General features: G+C 40.9%; 1 long non-coding RNA gene across 1 annotated transcript in view; it reads left to right on the forward strand.

Moving 5' to 3' along the window:
- Nucleotides 1-363: 363 nt before the first annotated feature.
- Nucleotides 364-18,579, forward strand: part of LOC117041498 — a 125,711-nt gene continuing 107,495 nt past the window's right edge. Inside the window, exon 1 of the long non-coding RNA XR_004425983.1 lies at nucleotides 364-548. This is a non-coding gene — a long non-coding RNA (uncharacterized LOC117041498). The remainder of the gene's footprint in view (nucleotides 549-18,579) is intronic.

The raw sequence follows: 18,579 nt of genomic DNA on the forward strand, positions 1-18,579 counted from the left end.
CCAGGCGGCGGCGGCAGCTGCTGCTCGATGTGCGCTCTGCGGCGCAATGCTTCGCCGCGCAGGGAGGCGGCAGGATCCGGCTGAGTCCGGCACGCGCTTCTGAGCTGAGGAAAGGTGCCGGCGGAGGGAGAGAGGGAGCTCCGTGTATGCAGCACCCGGCGGCGCTCGCGCTCCGGAGAGGATGCCCCGTCCTGCGCGCGCCTGAGGACTTTTCCCGGCGGGACCTGGCGAGGCGAGTGCTGGCCAGAGGAGCCGTGGCCAGGCTTGGCTGCCCCGGCTTCGTCAGCTGCTGTCCGGCTCCACAGCAGGAGGCACCATGATCTCCTAACCGGCTCGGGGGAGTCTCGCTCGCTTTCTCCTTCCCCCACCCACCCTCTGTTCCAATGGAATTACCCGCCACCGCCGGCTGGAGTTGGAGCTGCTGAACTCGTGTTGCTCGGCGAAGCTCCAGAGCGCCGGCCAAGAAAGGAGTGCACGTTTTGCTCCGTCCTGGATGCTTTCAGAGGGGATCGGCTGGAGCTGCCAGAGCCTCGAACCACAGGGGTGGGGTGAGTACCTCGCCTGGAATGGGAGGAAGTTGGGGGAGGAGGAGGGCTAGAAGGCTCTCCCTATTTTCCCCTGAACCCCCTGTAGTAAATGACACACACCCTACAAACGCATATACACTTCGAGCTAGATCCTAGTGCATCCATCGTGTTGCTGCTGTCCAGTTGCACTAAGTTTCTTGGGATTTGCAGTGATTCCCCGCTTGGCACATTCTGGCGTGGTGGGTACTATGAAAGAGAGCAAAAACTGTCTTCCTGCTCTGCCAGGCGGTTCTTAAAGCCGTGTGTGTGTGTGCGCGCTAGAGTGTGTGGCTTCCTGATTTGCATTCCAAGAGGGAGAAGCGAGTCTCTCATGAGCACTGATGGGATGTTGTAATTCTCTGTGGCGAACGCTATCCAAAGGCATTTTCCTGCAAGCCCTATTCCCCACTTCGCCCCTTAGAGGAGTTTGGAAACAGTCGTCCTGGGTTTAGATGACAGTATCAGCGGCAGAAGTAAAAAGCTACATGTGTAGTATGAGTAGGCTACAAACAAGTCCATGGTCTGAAAGAGAGGTCATTGCATTGGTGAGCCAATCAAAACTATCACATCGCTACCAGAGTAAGGGAACTCTAGACACAGGTGCCTTTCCCCTTTTTAATTTGAAAAGGCTAATGCAGGTGAAGAAATTCAGGCAGTTGTTCTAGTTGTTACCCATCAACAAGTGGATTTTTTTTATTACAAATGAGCAAAAGAGCTTCCTTTCCAGTAGTGTGCCTGGTTGAGAAGTGCCATGGATTCATGCTGCATCTTAGCAGAGGCATATAGAAAAGCATGACTTGCCCATCTTTTTAGTTGTGCTCATATATGTGCTGTCTACAGATGCCATATTTCTGATGGTGCACTGCTGTGAAACAGAAAACACTCAGCTGAATCTCTTTAATTGTCTTGGAAGGGTGACACAAACTTTGGGGCAGCCAAGCTGCCATTTAGATTGAAGGGATGGAACTAGATTGCAGACAGGGGGTTTCATAAGTGTGTGTGTGTTTTCTTGCTTTCAGAACAATGTTATGCTGCAGCAGTAACCATTTTTGGAAAAGAATAGCCTTTCAGTCATAAAATCTCTCAACCATTAATTGTAGAGCTCTGGATTGCTGGCCTTTTTTTTGATAACACACCTAATAATTTTCTGATGTCCTGCTGAAGTTGTAGTTGATTCAAGAAGATTGCATGTGAAATGTAACACCAAGAAAGTGTGTCATAGTTTTTTCTTTGTTGTTGTTGTTTTTTGGTAGAGTAACATAGTAAAGAAGGGGGAAATAATATAAAATACTGATTTGTATATCAAAATTTCAAAACATTTAGGGCTTAAGTATAAATATGCTCAGGTCAGTTCATTCTGTTCTAGCATTTCTGGATTTTTGCTTTGTATTTCAGCTGTTGTCTGTCATTTTAAGGCATGGCAAGATCTATGTTGAATTGTTTTGGTGAAATCTTGCCAAATGGCTTAGAAAGTATGATGTTAGCACCATACCCAGGCAGCAGAGACCGTTATTGGAATAATAGTGGTAGAGTACTCTTGTGGAGTAAATGATTTGTTTTCTCCGAAAAGTCATAACAAGTGTAGAAATCTTGTTGCACACTTTCCCTTCAAAGAGTCTTGGCAGTGCTCTGTGAAGGAAGCACCATTCATGCTGGTTTTGTGTTAATTCTTCGGCCCATGACCATTATATTTGGTTAAAGGAGCAATCCTAACCCCTGATTTGTGCTGCTGGAGGGCTTTAGAATAAGGTGGGAGTGTTCCTGTGCCATGCTGTGCAAGTAGGGAGGGTGGGCTCTACCGCCATGAAGGCTCTCAATGCACCTGCTGGAACTGTGGTGGAGCATACACTACTGCCAGTTCTGTTCCATCATAACCCCCTGCACACCCGCCCCACCACCACCAAAGGAGCATAACGGGGATTGTGGGGTTGTGGGTGGAGCAGGGCTGCCAATGGATCTGTTGGACTCAAAGCTGACATATTTCTTGGAGAGGAGCTGGCATTGCAAAAAATAAAAATAAAACAACTGCCCCCACTTTCTGACCTGGATGGTGTGAGTGGTAAGGCTTTAGGTCTTCTACTTTGTTCTTTCCTGATGCTCACGGTCTTTGAATTACTCACTAAGTTTCAGAAGTTATACTGTGTTTGTCAACAAAGGATCTTGGCTGTATTTCACAACTTTACACCCTGATGGATCTTTGGATGAAATCATGAGTAAAATACTATTGGCAAGTAAAGTGTTCAGTTGACTTTGAAGTCAAAATGCAAAGGAGTGGTTTATCTTTTTCATTTTCGTAGTAATGTGGCTTAACCAGAAGTTGGCTAACTCATCTTTTCTTCCTTTTGCCTCAGACACCTTTGTTTTCTTCAGGCTCAGTTTTTGAAAAGCCCTTTGCTTTTGGAATAAGGACTTGGGCATTCGTTCACAATTTTAGAAAGCATTATATATTTGATATGAAATGTGTCGTAGCCCTACACTTCATTGTTCTAATGTTTACTCAGTAGGGTTTATTTAAAAATAGTTGTGCATCAGATCACAGCCTTAGACATTGAAGGCACTTATTATTGTAACTCTGATCACTTTTGTTTCAGCTTCATGGATTATGTATTGTGCATGTTTTCTGTGAACTCCCACTGAATTCAGTTGCATATACTTCCAAATAATTATATTTAGAATGCAGACATAGATCCAGTTCCAGTGGAACTGTGGTGTCTTCCTGGGTACAATGACACATTGCCCATGTTGCAGCATTGACAGGACTATTTGGAGGAATCCTTAACAATAATCAGACATAGATTGCGGAACTGGATGAATGCTGCAGAAGCATTTCCTCTACCCAATCTCCTATCATCTCTTTCCCAAAGATTCTGTGACTTTAGGCTATTGCAATCAGAGTGGCAAAGGCTACTTCTGTTGACATAGCTGCAGAAAAAGTTAAATGTTCATTAAGCTCACTTGAGGACTGGCTAGTCAGAAACGTTTAGGACAACTTTTGTGAAATGTTTTCCTTGCCCAGTGCAATGTGGTGTTTGTGATATAGTATGGCAAAAAGAAAAGGACTAAATTCTGCTTTACGTCTGTAAATATTACTACTCAGCTACACTTTCCATTATACAAACTGGGAACATTCCCAGTATAATCATGCCTGAGAGCTGATTCATGCAGCCATTTTTTTCCCAGGAGGCATGCATACTGAGGCTTTTTTCAATCCTGATTTGGGCATGTTGATTTTGTGCATGTTTGCTTTGATTTGCTGCATCCTGAAATATCTTCTCAGAGGAAGTTTAATCACAGCACACTCTGTTTGATCTGGAAAATATTGGTGCTCTCTGAAGACTGGCTCAGCAAACTAGCTAAGGACACAACTCTTCATCCATTTCTAGCCAAGTTTAAATCCTGTCGGATGCTGGGTCATTCTAAAGCAGAGCATGACATACAACAGACAGCAAGCTGTATTGGCAGCAACAAGGTCTTAAATCTCAGAAAAATGATTCGGGCTGCGGTCATATGCCCATGTAATCCACTGGGATTAAGTGGGATTAAATTCAGTGGGATTTACTTCAGAGTAGACATGTAGATTATTATGCTGTTAGATAACACAGAATTTAGGATAGCAGGGATTGATATTGAGCATATTCAAAACTCATATCATTAGAATACCAATTAGGACCTAGGAACATTTGGTTGTAAATCCTATAGGAATTTGTTCTCTTTGTTTAGCCTTTCCACTTTTTCTGATAATATGGGCCTTTAATCACTTCAGTTATGAAAGCTCAAGGTCCATATAATTGAGGTGTGATTGATGTATATTGTGTTCCAGGACCCATTTAGAAGTGCTGCAGTGCCTCCCCAGGCTTGTGGGTAGGTTGTGCCTTGTGTACTTTATGTAAACACATTTTTTGTTTGTTTATGCACTTTTCAGTTTTCTATTTACACATCATACTGTTTCCATCATACACCACACAATGGTGAGGGTCATTTCTTCTTTGTGGCTTAGGATGAGAACAGGCTCTGGCTTGTGGGCTTGATCCTGACGTCCCATGCGAGCCATTTTGACTGGGTAGCACTGCTGACTAGCAAGTCACAAGCTGTCATATTGATGACAGGTGATCCAGTGTAAAGAAAAACGCCAACAATTTTGCAGGAGCACCTGTAAAAGAAGATCTTTTGCATCCCCAGCTTGAATTGCAGCCAGTGATGCAAAAGCATTTACACTTTGGAGTAAAGTGACTAATGATCCCAATTGGCACCTATGTCAGATCTAATTTAGCCCATTGCCTGAAGGATCAGCACTCACAGTTTAGGATATGGTACAATGGTAAGATGAGGGTCTCTTCCCAGAGGGGGTGGGTAGCTTTGATTGAAATGCCTCACATAGAGGTATCTTTTTTTGAACCAGAGTAGGACCCTGGTGAGGCTTCATCCTTAGAGAGATAATAGCTGTGCCTGTGCTTTGGAGTTAGCATGGTTTAATGTGGCTTGTGTGAGGGGCTACTGTATTTTATTGTTTGGCTCTATTAATGTTTATTGTTAGGCTGTTTAATATTTAGTGCAATTTTGAATTCATTGGAATGAGAGGCTTTTGATGGTTTGATTGTAGACTTATTTAAACTTTACTGAATTGTTTGAAATGAAGTGTTAGAAATGAGATTTTATCTTTTTGCTCCATACTGCATTCTTATTAATGTATTATTTTGCTGTGTGTCTAGATTCAGTCTCAGTATTTTATTTTATTTTGCTGAGCTTTAGTATGAATTGTTGATAGATTGTCTAGCCTTAGTGTTGTTGGCATGTCTGTCTGTCTCGAAAGACAATGGAGTGCATCTGGGGTGTTAGTGGAGTCAAACCGCTGCATTAGCAGCACTGAAGTGATCTTCCTGAGGTGCAAGTCTGGGCGGTGTGTATGGAGGTCCTGGGCTGCCCAGATGACAAGCCCCCCCCCCAACCCCCAGCCTCGCTGATGTGGTCCAAAGGAAATCAGAGCAATACGTTTGGCACCAGCATGGCTACAGGAGTCACCACAAGGAGCCACCCAACCATCTTAGGGACTCCACTCCAGTTTTGTGTAGGTTTAACGCCTAGCCTTAGTGTAATACTGAATTTATTAACATGAAATGTTTTCATGCATCTGTTGAAATATTGGTCTGATGTTGATACTTTGCCAAAATATTTTTAAGTGTTATTGAATGGTATTGGAATGTTGCTCTTATAATTTACCAGGAGTTGCTTTGGGTGTGATTTACCAAGAAAAGTTGGCATACAAATAAAATTTGTATATAATATGTTAATAGATTTTTTAAAATGTAGCACAACAACATTCAACAGACATATTCTCAATTCCATCTTCCCCATTTTGGTTTTCTTATGTTAATGACTTGAACGTCAGATTTGGGACTAAAAGAATACATTCTCATTTTGCTCTGGCGACAATCAACCATATTTCCAAATAGTATACTAGTGGATTTTGGAAAGCAAAGGAAAGAGATAACTTGAAAATTGTCCATATGTCATGCTTTTTTCAGAACATCCTGGATCTATACTTAGAGGCCCATACAAAAAACCCCACATCTGATGATTTTGATTGTTATTTATGTGATTGTTTTTACAATAAACTTCATTTTTTAAAAATTATCTCAAAATGTTTAGTGTAGGTGGGTGGGTGGGATCACCTGTCCACCCTCATCAGCAGAAGTCCTGTGCAAGTACTTCCATCTGTGCAATGGGGCTTTCTCCATCTCCTCCCCCCAGTACCCCCTGACCTTGGTTCACGATGGTGCTGTCAGGTATTGTATCATCTGAAAAACAAGAATGCTTGCATAGACAGAATGATTGAAAGAGTGTTACTTTCCCTATTTGAAGGGATAAAGTTGACCATGAAAGCTTATGAAGTTATCTACAATAACTAGTGGGAAGGAGGTGTTGCTTCAACTAACACGTTCCCTATAATTTAGGGATACATATAAAATACTGTAGCTCATCTTAAGAGTTGCTGCAAAGGGAATCTCTGTTCTGGACCTGGTGCTAAGTAGAAATCAATTTGCTCTTCACCACAAGAATGAGTTTCAAAGCTTTACTGGAAATAGTCTTAAAATAGTTACTTTGAAATTAATTACTTTTTAAATTAATTAATTTTAATTCTTTATTTATTTGTAACACATTGTTGTTTATAACAGAAAAGCAATGTGGTTCAGACTTCTTTTTAGTCCTTAATGCAGGTCAATAAACTTTCCTTTCTCCAGTTCCAGAGGGAGATCCTAAGCAACTTGCTTGTTCACCATCACTGAGCTTCAAGGGCTGACTTAGAGCTAGGTTCTGAGGTTTCACCTTCCTGAAGAGAGAACTGTTTGGGTTCCTGGGATGAGTCATCAATTAGCATATTCCAGCCTCTCCTTGCTGCATTTACCTAGAGACAGTTACAGGTAGGTTACTATTGGTCTGCCATAGTCAAAACAAAATAAAAAATAAAAAAATCCTTCCAGTAGCACCTTAGAGACCAACTAAGTTTGTTCATACCAAGAACAAACTTAGTTGGTCTCTAAGGTGCTACTGGAATGATTTTTTTTATTTTTTATTTTGTTCTTACCTAGAGACAGTTTGCCTAATGCAAAACGCTTTGCATAACATTTTAAATGCAATGCATTCAAACGTAGCATTTTTTGTACATATTAAACATAAATTTAACAGCTCAGTGGAACAACTCACATTTTGCATGTAAGAGCTTTGGGGCATCTGATTAGCTACTTTGATAACAGGATATTTGATTAGATGGGCTTCTGGCATGATCCAACAGGGTTCTTATATTCTCAAGACTGCAATTCGTTCAATTTCTATTATAGAGCTTATTCTTGTGACATTGTGGTTTCTTTCATGTTTGTCAATTCAGGAAGTTCAGTAATTATTCTCTATAATATTAAATTGAGAGTATGTTGTACTTTGACTTGTGTAGAAATGCCTGGTGAGCCATGGGCTTGCTTGGAAGTCTTGATTCTCCCAAACCATGAAGTATCATGCTTCTTTTCCCCCTGAGTGGTTGCACTTTCTGCTCCCTGTTGAGAAATAGTCATAGTTTACCTTCAGTCCAAATTGGCAGACAACATTTAGTGCTTACCCTCCTAACCAGAATTGGAAACCATGGCTTGATTAAAAAATATATATTCTTTATTGAAGGGCAAGTGCTTTCCACAGTCTGCCAAGGAAGGCAAACTGTGGCTAATATTAAACTGGAAATGGAGAGGGAAGTCATGGGTAGAATGAGAGTGCATATAGTTTGGAGGATCAGCCTCTGCCCATCACAGGATCAAGACACGTAATCTGGGGAACCGGGTTCGCATCTCCGCTCCTCCACATGCAGCTGTTGGGTGACCTTGGGCTAGTCACACTTCTCTGAAGTCTCTCAGCCCCACTCACCTCACAGAGTGTTTGTTGTGGGGGAGGAAGGGAAAGGAGAATGTTATCCACTTTGAGACTACTTCGGGTAGCGATAAAGCGGGATATCAAATCCAAACTCTTCTTCTTCTAAAATACTAAGTGACTGGTAGGTGCACATTCTGTAGAAGAAAAGTTTTCCCTTCATCATAATCAACTAATTGTGACTGCTGGGAGGAATGTGTGCATATCACTAGTTCTTATATGCCATGAGTAGCTGCTAACAAAACCCTGAAAAAACAGCAAGCTTTAACAGGGCTCAGTTTTAAAATGAAAAACACTTATTCAGGCATTATTGAAATAGTAGCTGACAAGCTGTCTTGTGTTCCCCCACCCCCAGAAAGTTATTGACATCTTACTTTAGGCAGTATTGATGGCAAACTTTCATTTATGAGGAAATTGAAAATGGTTAAATTCTTATTTTAGGAATAAATAGAAATGCTTGACATCGCTACTCTTGCAGGCTCAAAGTAACTAGCAAATAATACATTATTTTTATTGTGATAACTGACATTTGGAAATAAAATGTTTATGCACCAGAAACTCTTGCAGTCTAAACCTTTTTGTGGTTCATTTAAATGTTGAAAAAATGTTAAGATGGACAGTTTTAACATTACAATGGTAGAGAGGTCATGTCCAAGGACATGTCTGATGGCATGGGGCAGTGTTTCTCAACTTTTAAAAACCCATGCCCCCTTTTAGCAAACATAAAATCCCTTGCGCCCCCCCCCCATTATTTTCTTCAACTTTCCAAACAGATTCCAATACTGTGACTTTAAATTATTAAAAAGGGTGTAATAATAAAAATGAATCAAAGTGCTCAATGGCTTTGAGAGAGAAGGTCATTTCCCCCCCAGAGCTGCCAAATTATAGGAACACTAATTTGATCCCAGGGACGCGGGTGGTGCTGTGGTCTAAACCACTGAGCCTCTTGGGCTTGCCGATCAGAAGGTTGGCGGTTCGAATCCCCGCGATGGGGTAAGCTCCCATTGCTTGGTCCCAGCTCCTGCCAACCTAGCAGTCCGAAAGCACACCAAAAAGTGCAAGTAGATAAATAGGTACCGCTCCAGCGGGAAGGTAAACGGCGTTTCTGTGCGCTGCTCTGGTTTCGCCAGAAGTGGCTTAGTCATGCTAGCCACATGACCCGGAAAAACTCTGCGGACAAATGCCAGCGAGATGCGCGCCGCAACCCCAGAGTCATCTGCGACTGGACTTAACTGCCAGGGGTCCTTTACCTTTACCATTTACTTTCATCCCAGCCTGCCTACTCACCGGCATGTCCCATAGTGACAAAGTCAAGAGGCTCATAACTACAAGTGTTGTGTTCAGATGGAAAAACAGGGCCCAACTGTCTGTGGAATTATAATATGCCACCAAAGGCTGAGTGAAGCCCAAGACGAGCTTTTTAGTGTCGGATGCAGGAGGAACACAGGTTAAGTGGAAAGGAACAAAAATGTCGCCATCTTTTGCTGTGATTTTGCTTTGTAAATTAATGAAAGCGAATACAAATAAATGAAAGTGCTATTTTAAATTTTTATAGAAAATTGAATGTGTTCTAAGGGGAAGGTAGAAGTCTAGCTCTTCTCAAAATGTCAAGGAATCCTTATCACAATAACTGCCGATTTCACTTTGCTTTTCATCTACACACACACACACACACACACCTGAACTAGGGCATACACACAATGTTTGATAAAGATTGTGCAGCAATTGAAAATATTTCTTAATTACCTTCATAAGTAATAATGGAACACACAATACTTTTCTCTACTTCTTTTCAAACTCCACATTCCTTAAATAAAAGTGCAAAATTTGTTCATAGGTTTGCTGCTGTTGCTAAAGAACTGACCTTTGCATATTTGATGCTTCCTTGTTAGAAGCAAACAGCTATCATATCCAACTGATTATAATGGCAAGAGAAACACCACCATAATGGTTTGGGTTTATTCACTACTGGATAATGAAATAATGAGAGTTACAATTATGGCTGTTGAGGGCTGCAGCTACTGCTGTTGGAAGCACAGTGGAATGTGTAGGACGAATAGGCATTCCTGTAAACTTTGGCTAAGAGTTAATTAAAAGAGAAATGCTTTGAGCTGTGGGCTCCTTTCCTGATAAAAAGCATTTCATAAAACTCCGTCCCACTCCAATAATTTATTTGAAAGACATGCATGGGGAAATGTTTTTCATTCAAGCTTTTCAATTGAGGCTTGCTACAAAAAATAAGACTTAGCGCTTCATTCTGAAAACTGTAGCCTTTATATGTACAGTAATAAATAAATAAATAAATAAATAAATAAATAAATAAATAAATAAATAAATAAATGTGACTACACTTCTTACAGTAGGAAAATCTGTAAAACCAGGTATGAAAGGCTTTGCCTAATTTGGAAAATAAGGTACAAGGGATTTCAAAGTTGGCTTTTCTGTGTGATATTGAAGTGAAAGCATCTCCTTGCATATTCAGTCCTCTGGTGAAATTCAAGTCTGTGCAAAGCTGCAGTGTGTCACTTAAACCTTGTTTTCCTGGTCCAAGTTGTGTTTTAGGAAAGGCACTAGGATTGGAATGAAATTCTCATCCTTGTTAACATTGTCAGGGCTTGGAGAAGATTTGGCCACAAGGTTAGTCATATAGCATGTTTTCATAGTAAAGATCAATGTGGGAAAAATGTGTATCCTGTTGGAAATTCAAAACTTTCTTTTGAATATAAAATAAGATGATTAATATGGACCATGTAGCAGGAATGATACAGGAATGACCATTATCTAATCTCATTTATATATCTCTGCAATCAAGTTATGACTGTCTGAGTTAAACTGTGCACTCTTTTATGCAAAAGTTTATGTAGACATTTAAATGATATTGTTAATTGCGATATTGTAGGACGTTGAAATGGATGTGCAACATATGTATTTAATGATAGGGTGCCATGAGATTCTCTCATCAGGAAACCACATTGTTAATTGTAAAGCACAATGTTTGCATGAGTAAAACAATCTCTTCATAAATTTGAAGACACAGATGTGCACCATAAATTGACCTTTCAAGTGAACATTTGGCTGTTGCAATCTTCTTGTTTTCGATTTCCCTTGCTATTCAGGTTCATTGGTAAAGGCTTGGGACTAGAGTAATTAATAGCCACAAAATTATGTTTGTTGAAGATGTGATTGCAAGTCCTGGTACCACCTGCTATGTGTATTACATCATTTCCCACCCCACGCATGGTTTTTATTCATTTCATTTTATTAGATATTAAAAATCAGTGAGATTACTTTGAGAGTCATCTGCCCAAACTAGTCTCTCTCTCATATCTTATTAATGAGAATCAGGGCCAATATCAGTACTGTGGCATGAAGCCCCACATGCTGTTACAAGCTTTAATTTTACACATAGCCTAAACCTCAAAGTGATTTCGCCTTCGTTTCATGTTAGAAATAACAAGCATTTTGAGAATCTCTTTCTCCTCTCTTCTGGAAAAAAAGATACTTCTGAAATAAAAACCACTGACATCTAATGATATCATCATAGCTTAGAAGGAATGTGTATCTTGGAGGCTTTTGTGGAAATTAGCAGAGGAAGGGAGAAATAATTTAAAGTAACACTGTCACTTATACTATGTTTCTACCTGGTGACCTGGTGCTTTTATTTCTGAGAGAAAATTAAAATATATGCTTTGTATTACTGGGTAATATGTTCGGATTATGTGTGTTGCTTTGAGGGGAGAAACAGAATTCCTTAATTTCAAAAAGTATTGTACCGATTTCTTGAAAATAAGGCAGTTGTGAAGAATTTGCATCAGATAGACTCTGGCTTGGACCCTGACTGGGCTCCCACTTACAGGAGTGTTCCATGAGTGGAACTGTGGTCATGTGGTGCTCATAAGTCTGTTCCCCTTGTGACACACCAAAATCTGTTCTGGAGGGTTGGGGCCAGCAGAAGAGGCTCTGCAAGGGAAAGTGGGAATTGCTGATAGTTGGTTCCATCCTCCTGCCACAGGGATTTTTCATGTTCACATATGCCCAGTTAGGATGCAAGCCTATACCGGTATATGCAATGAATGAAGAGAAGCAGGGTACATTTAGACATGGAAATTTTTGTCTTAGTCATCCTAGTGATGGTACTAGCACAATTTGACTAGACAGCCACCCTCCAACACATGGAAGAGAATGGGGGCAGAGCTAGCATGCTTGGCACCAACCACTCTTTAAGAACAGGTAATTTCCCACTCTTGACTGTTGACCTGAGGAAACCTGCTGTGTAAATGGTAGCGCTTGTCTGCAGAGGACTTGTGCAGCTTCAATGAACAGAGCATTTTCTTAGGGTTTTGCTTCTTTACCCACAAACATCTGTGGCTGTGTGGCTTAGTTGAGTATCACTCCTTGTCATTTTGGCTTGAATAGAGAACCTTGGAGACAAAAAGTGTATTGCAGGCTTCAATAATTTCACCAATACTGATTATTTGACAGAATGGTAGAAACCATATGAAGAGAAAAGCTTGGTGTAGGCAGTCATAATGCTGCAAGGTCTCTAATCATGGTACCTCTCATAGGTGCCAACTTGCATAATTTTTGCCCCCTAATTAAGGGGGGGGGCAAAGGGCCCCATAGAGTTGGTACCTCTAATCCTAACGGTAGTACATAACCATCATGACCAGTGGCCATTGTTGAAGTCACTACTGCACACATGTTCTCACTTAACATGTCTTATGCTGTGATCATGGTACCCACACCCAAGTCAGTGGGTTAAATTGGAGATGTCTGGAATAATCATAAAACTTTTAAAGCAAATTTAAACCACTTCTTATCCCACATTCTTAGGAACAATTATAAGGGTGCTTGTTGAGTGGTGTTCCATAACCTCCCTTCTTTCTTTCTTTTTTTAAATGTTCAACTTACAGTGCTATCAGGGCATATACCGTATTGGCCTGAATATAAGCCTCACTTTCCCCCCAAATTCCGACTGTGAAAAGTTAAAGTGTGGCTTATATTCATAACCTTATGGTATGCAGCCAGGAGCACAGCAAAGCGGCTGGGAAGGGAGAGAGCTCCCTTCCCAGCCTCTTTGATTATGATTATAACTACAATGATAAAACACTACTCACATGAAAAACAAACTTTTCAGTAGTCAACTACTGTACAAGTGACAATCAACTAGTACATATAATGTTCTCACAAAATATTGGTGGATAGAAAAAAAATATAGTCTATTGATAAAGGCTGTGACTAGTCATAAGCATTCTAATGAAAATAACTACTGAAAATAGCCAGATTTAGATGATAAGTTTTCTTCAGCGACATTCCTTAACATTCAGAAAGACTACATCAAAATAAATCCAGAAGTTGCAGTTGTTCAGACTAATTTTTGTTAAATTGCATATTGTTTTAAGTCATACTTCTAAGATTGCTTTTCCTTGTACTGTATTCTTCCTTAATTAAAAAAAACACCCCTTAATCCTTCTGACTGAAAATGGCATTTACCATATATTGAAAAATATATATATATATATCTAAATTCCTCCTCTACTCAAACAAGTAGATCTGCGTATACTCTGGTGTGGTGTAGTTTAAGTAATCACCTAACAAGCAAAAACAGAACGATTCAGTTTAAAATAACCCTTAAGCTTGTCCCATATATAGATAAATGAATTAATGTTAATAAAAGCCAGTTTTTCATTATAAAAGGAGCACATCATATAATAATAATAAATGCAGTGATCTTCTATGCAAGCCAAGGGAGCCTCTCATTTCAGCCTGTGAACAAAGCCTGCTTCTCTCTGGTTCTGAGAAGAGCAATGACCATCTGTCCTGGGCAGGGAGGGGAAACTGATGTTAGGGGCTCTGCTCATCCCAGCTGCTTCCCCAAGTCTTGTCCTCATAGCCTTGAGGATAAATCGTTGGGCTTACGTAAGGTGATAGTTAAACAAGGATTTTGATTTGCATATCAAGCAATATCATTCTGTGGTGTCTGAATTCCACGCTTTTCAGAAATTGGTTCAAAGAGATTTGAATGCTGCCTTTGGCACTTTCCATGTAAATGTGACTTGAAGCAAGGTTCCATTAAGTAATTGTTGGCAGTTTGGCGGAAGTAGGTCACTGGACTCCTTGATACATTGCACTTGGATTCTAATTTGTTGCTTTTTTATTTTTTTATTTATTTTTTGCTTTTTTTAAACTGAGGCACAAACTGAATACATTATATGTGCCAGTTGGTGGAAAGTATCACCAATTGCCTCAGGTCTCCCTCGGTTTCATTCCACTTGTATAAATAAATAAAGCATTGCACTGGTTTTTCACACAGCAGGCCTGATATTGGCAGTGGCACCTTGTTAAAATGAAGGACTGTCTATCTTATTACAGATAATGCGAGACAAACTACATTTTCTGCTTTCTGACAATACACTCTGCAGAAGATAAGGCCCTGAGAGAGTTATGTGTGAGTTTACAGTCCCTTTAATACCACCTCTCGAAAACTGCAATATTTTAAAGAGTATTTTTGTTTGGAAAGCAGGGAATTGGAAAATGGACCTGCAATAGTGAAACTGCAATAGGAGAGTTATTTCATATGATAAACATGCCAAGCAGAGAAGAAAGTTCCGTGAAATCTGTGTTCGTAGGGAACAATATCGTCAAAGTGATTTGCACTATGAGGATCCCCAAGAATTTCTACCTTTAATTTAGTACAGAAGCATCTCTTTTACTAGAGCATTGTTTCTTTTTCAGATGGCTGTTGCAAGGCTTTCTTTATCTTTTATAGTAAACTGGCAGTAGCCAACAAGAGCCAGTTAGTCGAAAGATGACCCCGACTGTGACTGCCTTGAGGGTAGATACACCGTCCCCTGAAGCATCCTTTATGACACAAAAATAAAACTTCATTATGCAGAAACAACTTTGCTGTGGAAGCGACTCCAAGGGGCTCAGAAGGATGGCTTCACATGTTCCTTTTTCATAGAAACATAGAATTAGAAGAGATCTGGAGGGTCATCTAGTCCAATCCCCTGCAATGCAGGAATATGCAGTTGGCCTGTTTGGGTTAGAACCAGCAGCCATGGTGTTATCAGCACCACACTCTAAACAACTGAGCTAACTGCTTGGAATTAGTTTGGAAATAAGTGCTAATCGGGCAAACAGCAATACAGCCAAGAGCATGGGTCAGCAAACTAAGGCCCATGGGCTGGATCAGGCCCAATTGCCTTCTAAATCTGACCCACAGATGGTCCGAGAATCATCGCATGGATCGCCAGTGCGCACATTCTTTCCCTGTCCCTCACATGGCAGCGGCGGCGGCACCTCCTCCTCCCTCCTCCCTCCTCCCTCCTGACTTCTCCCTGCCCTGCCTAGAGGAGGAAGGGGGCTGGGCTTTGTTGCTGCCAGCCCCTCTCCAGAGCCCTTTCGCGCGCCGCTCATCGTCCCCCCGTCGCCGTTCATCCCCCCCAAAAATATAGTCCAGCCCCCCCACAAGGTCTGAGGGACAGTGGACCGGCCCCATGCTGAAAAAGTTTGAGGACCCCTGGGCAAGACTCAGGCTGTCAACCTCAGCTGGTAGCACCTCTTCCACTTGTGCTTTGAGTGAGGTTTGATGACTGATTCTGCTGCTGCTGCTGCTGCTGCTGCTGCTGCTGCTGCTGCTGCTGTTCCACCCTGCTCCTGAAACACCCCAGACTGAAGATTTGCCCTGCCTTCCTATGCACTCCTTTAAAAGGGCCTATTCTGCTGTCACCTCAAGGGTAGAGGTTCTCTTTTTACTCTTTTCCTGCAAGCAGTGAATTATTTTGTTGCAGAGGTGTTTTTGTTAGGTTCCTATTATGAAACAGTTTTGTACCGTACTGTCTTCTGTAGAGGGAAAGCGTGGATAGTAATGTATTGTTGATGTTTAATGTATTTGTTTTGTTGCTTTTGTTAAGTGCCTTGAACATCAGAAAGTAGCATAGGAATAAAGTGACTGACAGACCAAAACTAGCAATCGACCAGATTCAGCTTGTGGGCTGCCAGGTGACCACTGCTGCTTTAAAATATTTTAAAATATCCAGTGTCCTTTACACCTGTCCTTTTCTTCCTTGTTTATTTAGAAACTCGCCGTTTCTTAGGTCAGCAGCCTTGTAATTTCCTCTTTTATAATTGTGGCACAAGCTCTCCAAATACCACCTTAGCTTATAACTGAAGTTTTGCTATTGCTAGTTGGAGTATTATTATTGATGCTGGCTCAGATGCTGCTCCCTCTTGATTTACATATCAACAGGAAATCTGAATAATGTTTGGGTTGAAGAATGCCTATATGTTTAGTAACTTGAAGAAGCCACTTTGAAGGAAATGTGAGAGGAGGCCTCATATACACCGAATCCAAGGACGTGTTTTCTTTATTCCATTGTGCACAATATAGGCTAGAGATCATTGGATATTGGAACACTTTTTGTTTCCAGGTTTGCTTTATTGCTTTTTTGTGTAGACCTGGAGAGGTGATCTTGATGAAACATGTCTGTTTTTCAAAACAAAGAACCTCATGTTGAGATTGAAATCTTCTTCCTGTTCCTGAGCATACCTTCATCATCCTGAGATGTTAGCTTAGGAGTTGTCATATTGAATTAATTTTTCTGGAGGTTTAAATTAGTAAGTCAACCATGGGCGTAGCCAGGATTTTTGTTGGGGGGGGGGCAGAACTGAGCTATCTGTGACGCAATTGGTCAGTTAGTTAAGTATATTTATTTACTTGATGGGGGAGCAGCTGCCCCCCTGCCTCCCTCTGGCTACTCCCATGAAGTCAAGGAGAGAAGTAAAAGGGGGGGGGGAGAGAAAGAATCTGTCACTTCCACTGCAGTACACCATGTAACAGTGGTGAATCAGAGCTAGGTTAAACCCAAGACACAGAAGGGCTGTGCCTAGGAATCCAGTGTTGAGGAGGGCACAGGGAATGCATTCCCTGTTGAAGAAACTACTTTAGAAGACTTCTACTTTAGAAGTCACCTACCCCATCTTATATCCTTCCCAGGAATATTGTGTAAAGTATGGAGAGCAGGGGCCCATTTGCAGATTTCTCCAGGGGTTCTTGTCCAGGGGATTAACTAAAGCTCAAATCTAGGCCTAAACAGCTGCAAAAACTTCGTATTGGGCTTGAGTTTGGTGCTGACTGGGTGAAAATTCATGTCTTGGCTGAATTCTGCTGGGATAAATTTGGTTTAACCATCTACCCAGAGTGGTAGTTGTGGTGCATGCTGAAAGTTTATAAATATATTAGGATGGTGATAGCCTGTGAACTAGATGGGAGGTTGTGGACTCCCCTTCCTAGGAGGTTTTTAAACAGAGGTTGGATGGTCATCTGCCATGGATGCTTTAGTTGAGATTCCTGCGTTGCAGGGGGTTGGGCTAGAGGACTCTTGGAGTCCCTTCCAACTCTACAGTTCTATGATTTAAATTGGCATTCGTTGTAAGCCTTTTTGTCATATATGTGGGATGTAAATGAGTCATCTGAATATTTTAAAACACATTCATAGGACACTCTATTAAACAATTGTTCTTGAAACCAGGAAAAATTCCCTAGTACAGTATATAATTTAAAGAATAGGATGAACACATCCTTAGATTATTTCCCATTGATGTTATTTTTATTTGTGTTTAATGCTTTTCTCTGATTCTTTCTGACAGGCCAACTCTGGCTATTCCCCAGTCATTCCTTTCCCATCTCTGCGCTGATGGGAACATACTTAAAAAAGAGTTTGTTTAATTTTGGATATTTTTGTTGGTGTTACATCAGTGTTCTGATGGCTTTTTGAGATAGCAGCAAATACAGATGGGTCTTTAACATCAAGATTCAGATCAAATGCATCATATTAGAGAAATCATGAAGGATGTCACATAGTTGCTGTTTCTTTGTGCTTGGAGAATGAATTCCTGTGGAGTTGCATGTTAATAAAGTGATGTCTTTATTATGTTTTTTGTATTATGATAAGTTTATTAAATAATGGAGGACACCTGGCTTGCCAGTAGCACATTCATAAGGGATCTAGGGGTCTTAGTGGACCACAAACTTAACATGAGTCAATAGTGTGATGCAGCAGCAAAAAAAAGCTAATGCTATCCTAGTCTACATCAACAGTAGTGCCCCAATCAAGGGAAGTAATAGTACTGTTCTATTCTTCCTTCATCATACCACACCTGGAGTACTGTGTCCAGTTCTGGGTGCCATAATATAAGAAGGATATTGACAAGCTGGATCTGGATGACTGAGGATCTGGAAACTTAGCCTTATGAGGAATGGTTGAAGTAGCTGGGTATGTTTAGCCTGGAGAAGAGGAGACTGAGAGGAGATATGATAACCATCTTCAAATATCTAAAGCAGTGTTTTTCAACCTTTTTTGGGCAAAGGCACACTTGTTTCATGAAAAAAATCACGAGGCACACCACCATTAGAAAATGTTAAAAAAATTAACTCTGTGCCTATATTGACTATATATAAAGTAATTCTCTTGAATTTTTCAATTTTCCCCACGGCACACCAGGCAACATCTCGTGGCACACTAGTGTGCCACGGAACAGTGGTTGAAAAACACTGATCTAAAGGGCTGACACATGGAAGATGGAGCAAGCTTCTTTTCTC

Source organism: Lacerta agilis, chromosome 2 (genome assembly GCF_009819535.1).
Source record: "Lacerta agilis isolate rLacAgi1 chromosome 2, rLacAgi1.pri, whole genome shotgun sequence".
In the NCBI taxonomy this organism is placed as follows: Eukaryota; Metazoa; Chordata; class Lepidosauria; order Squamata; family Lacertidae; genus Lacerta; species Lacerta agilis.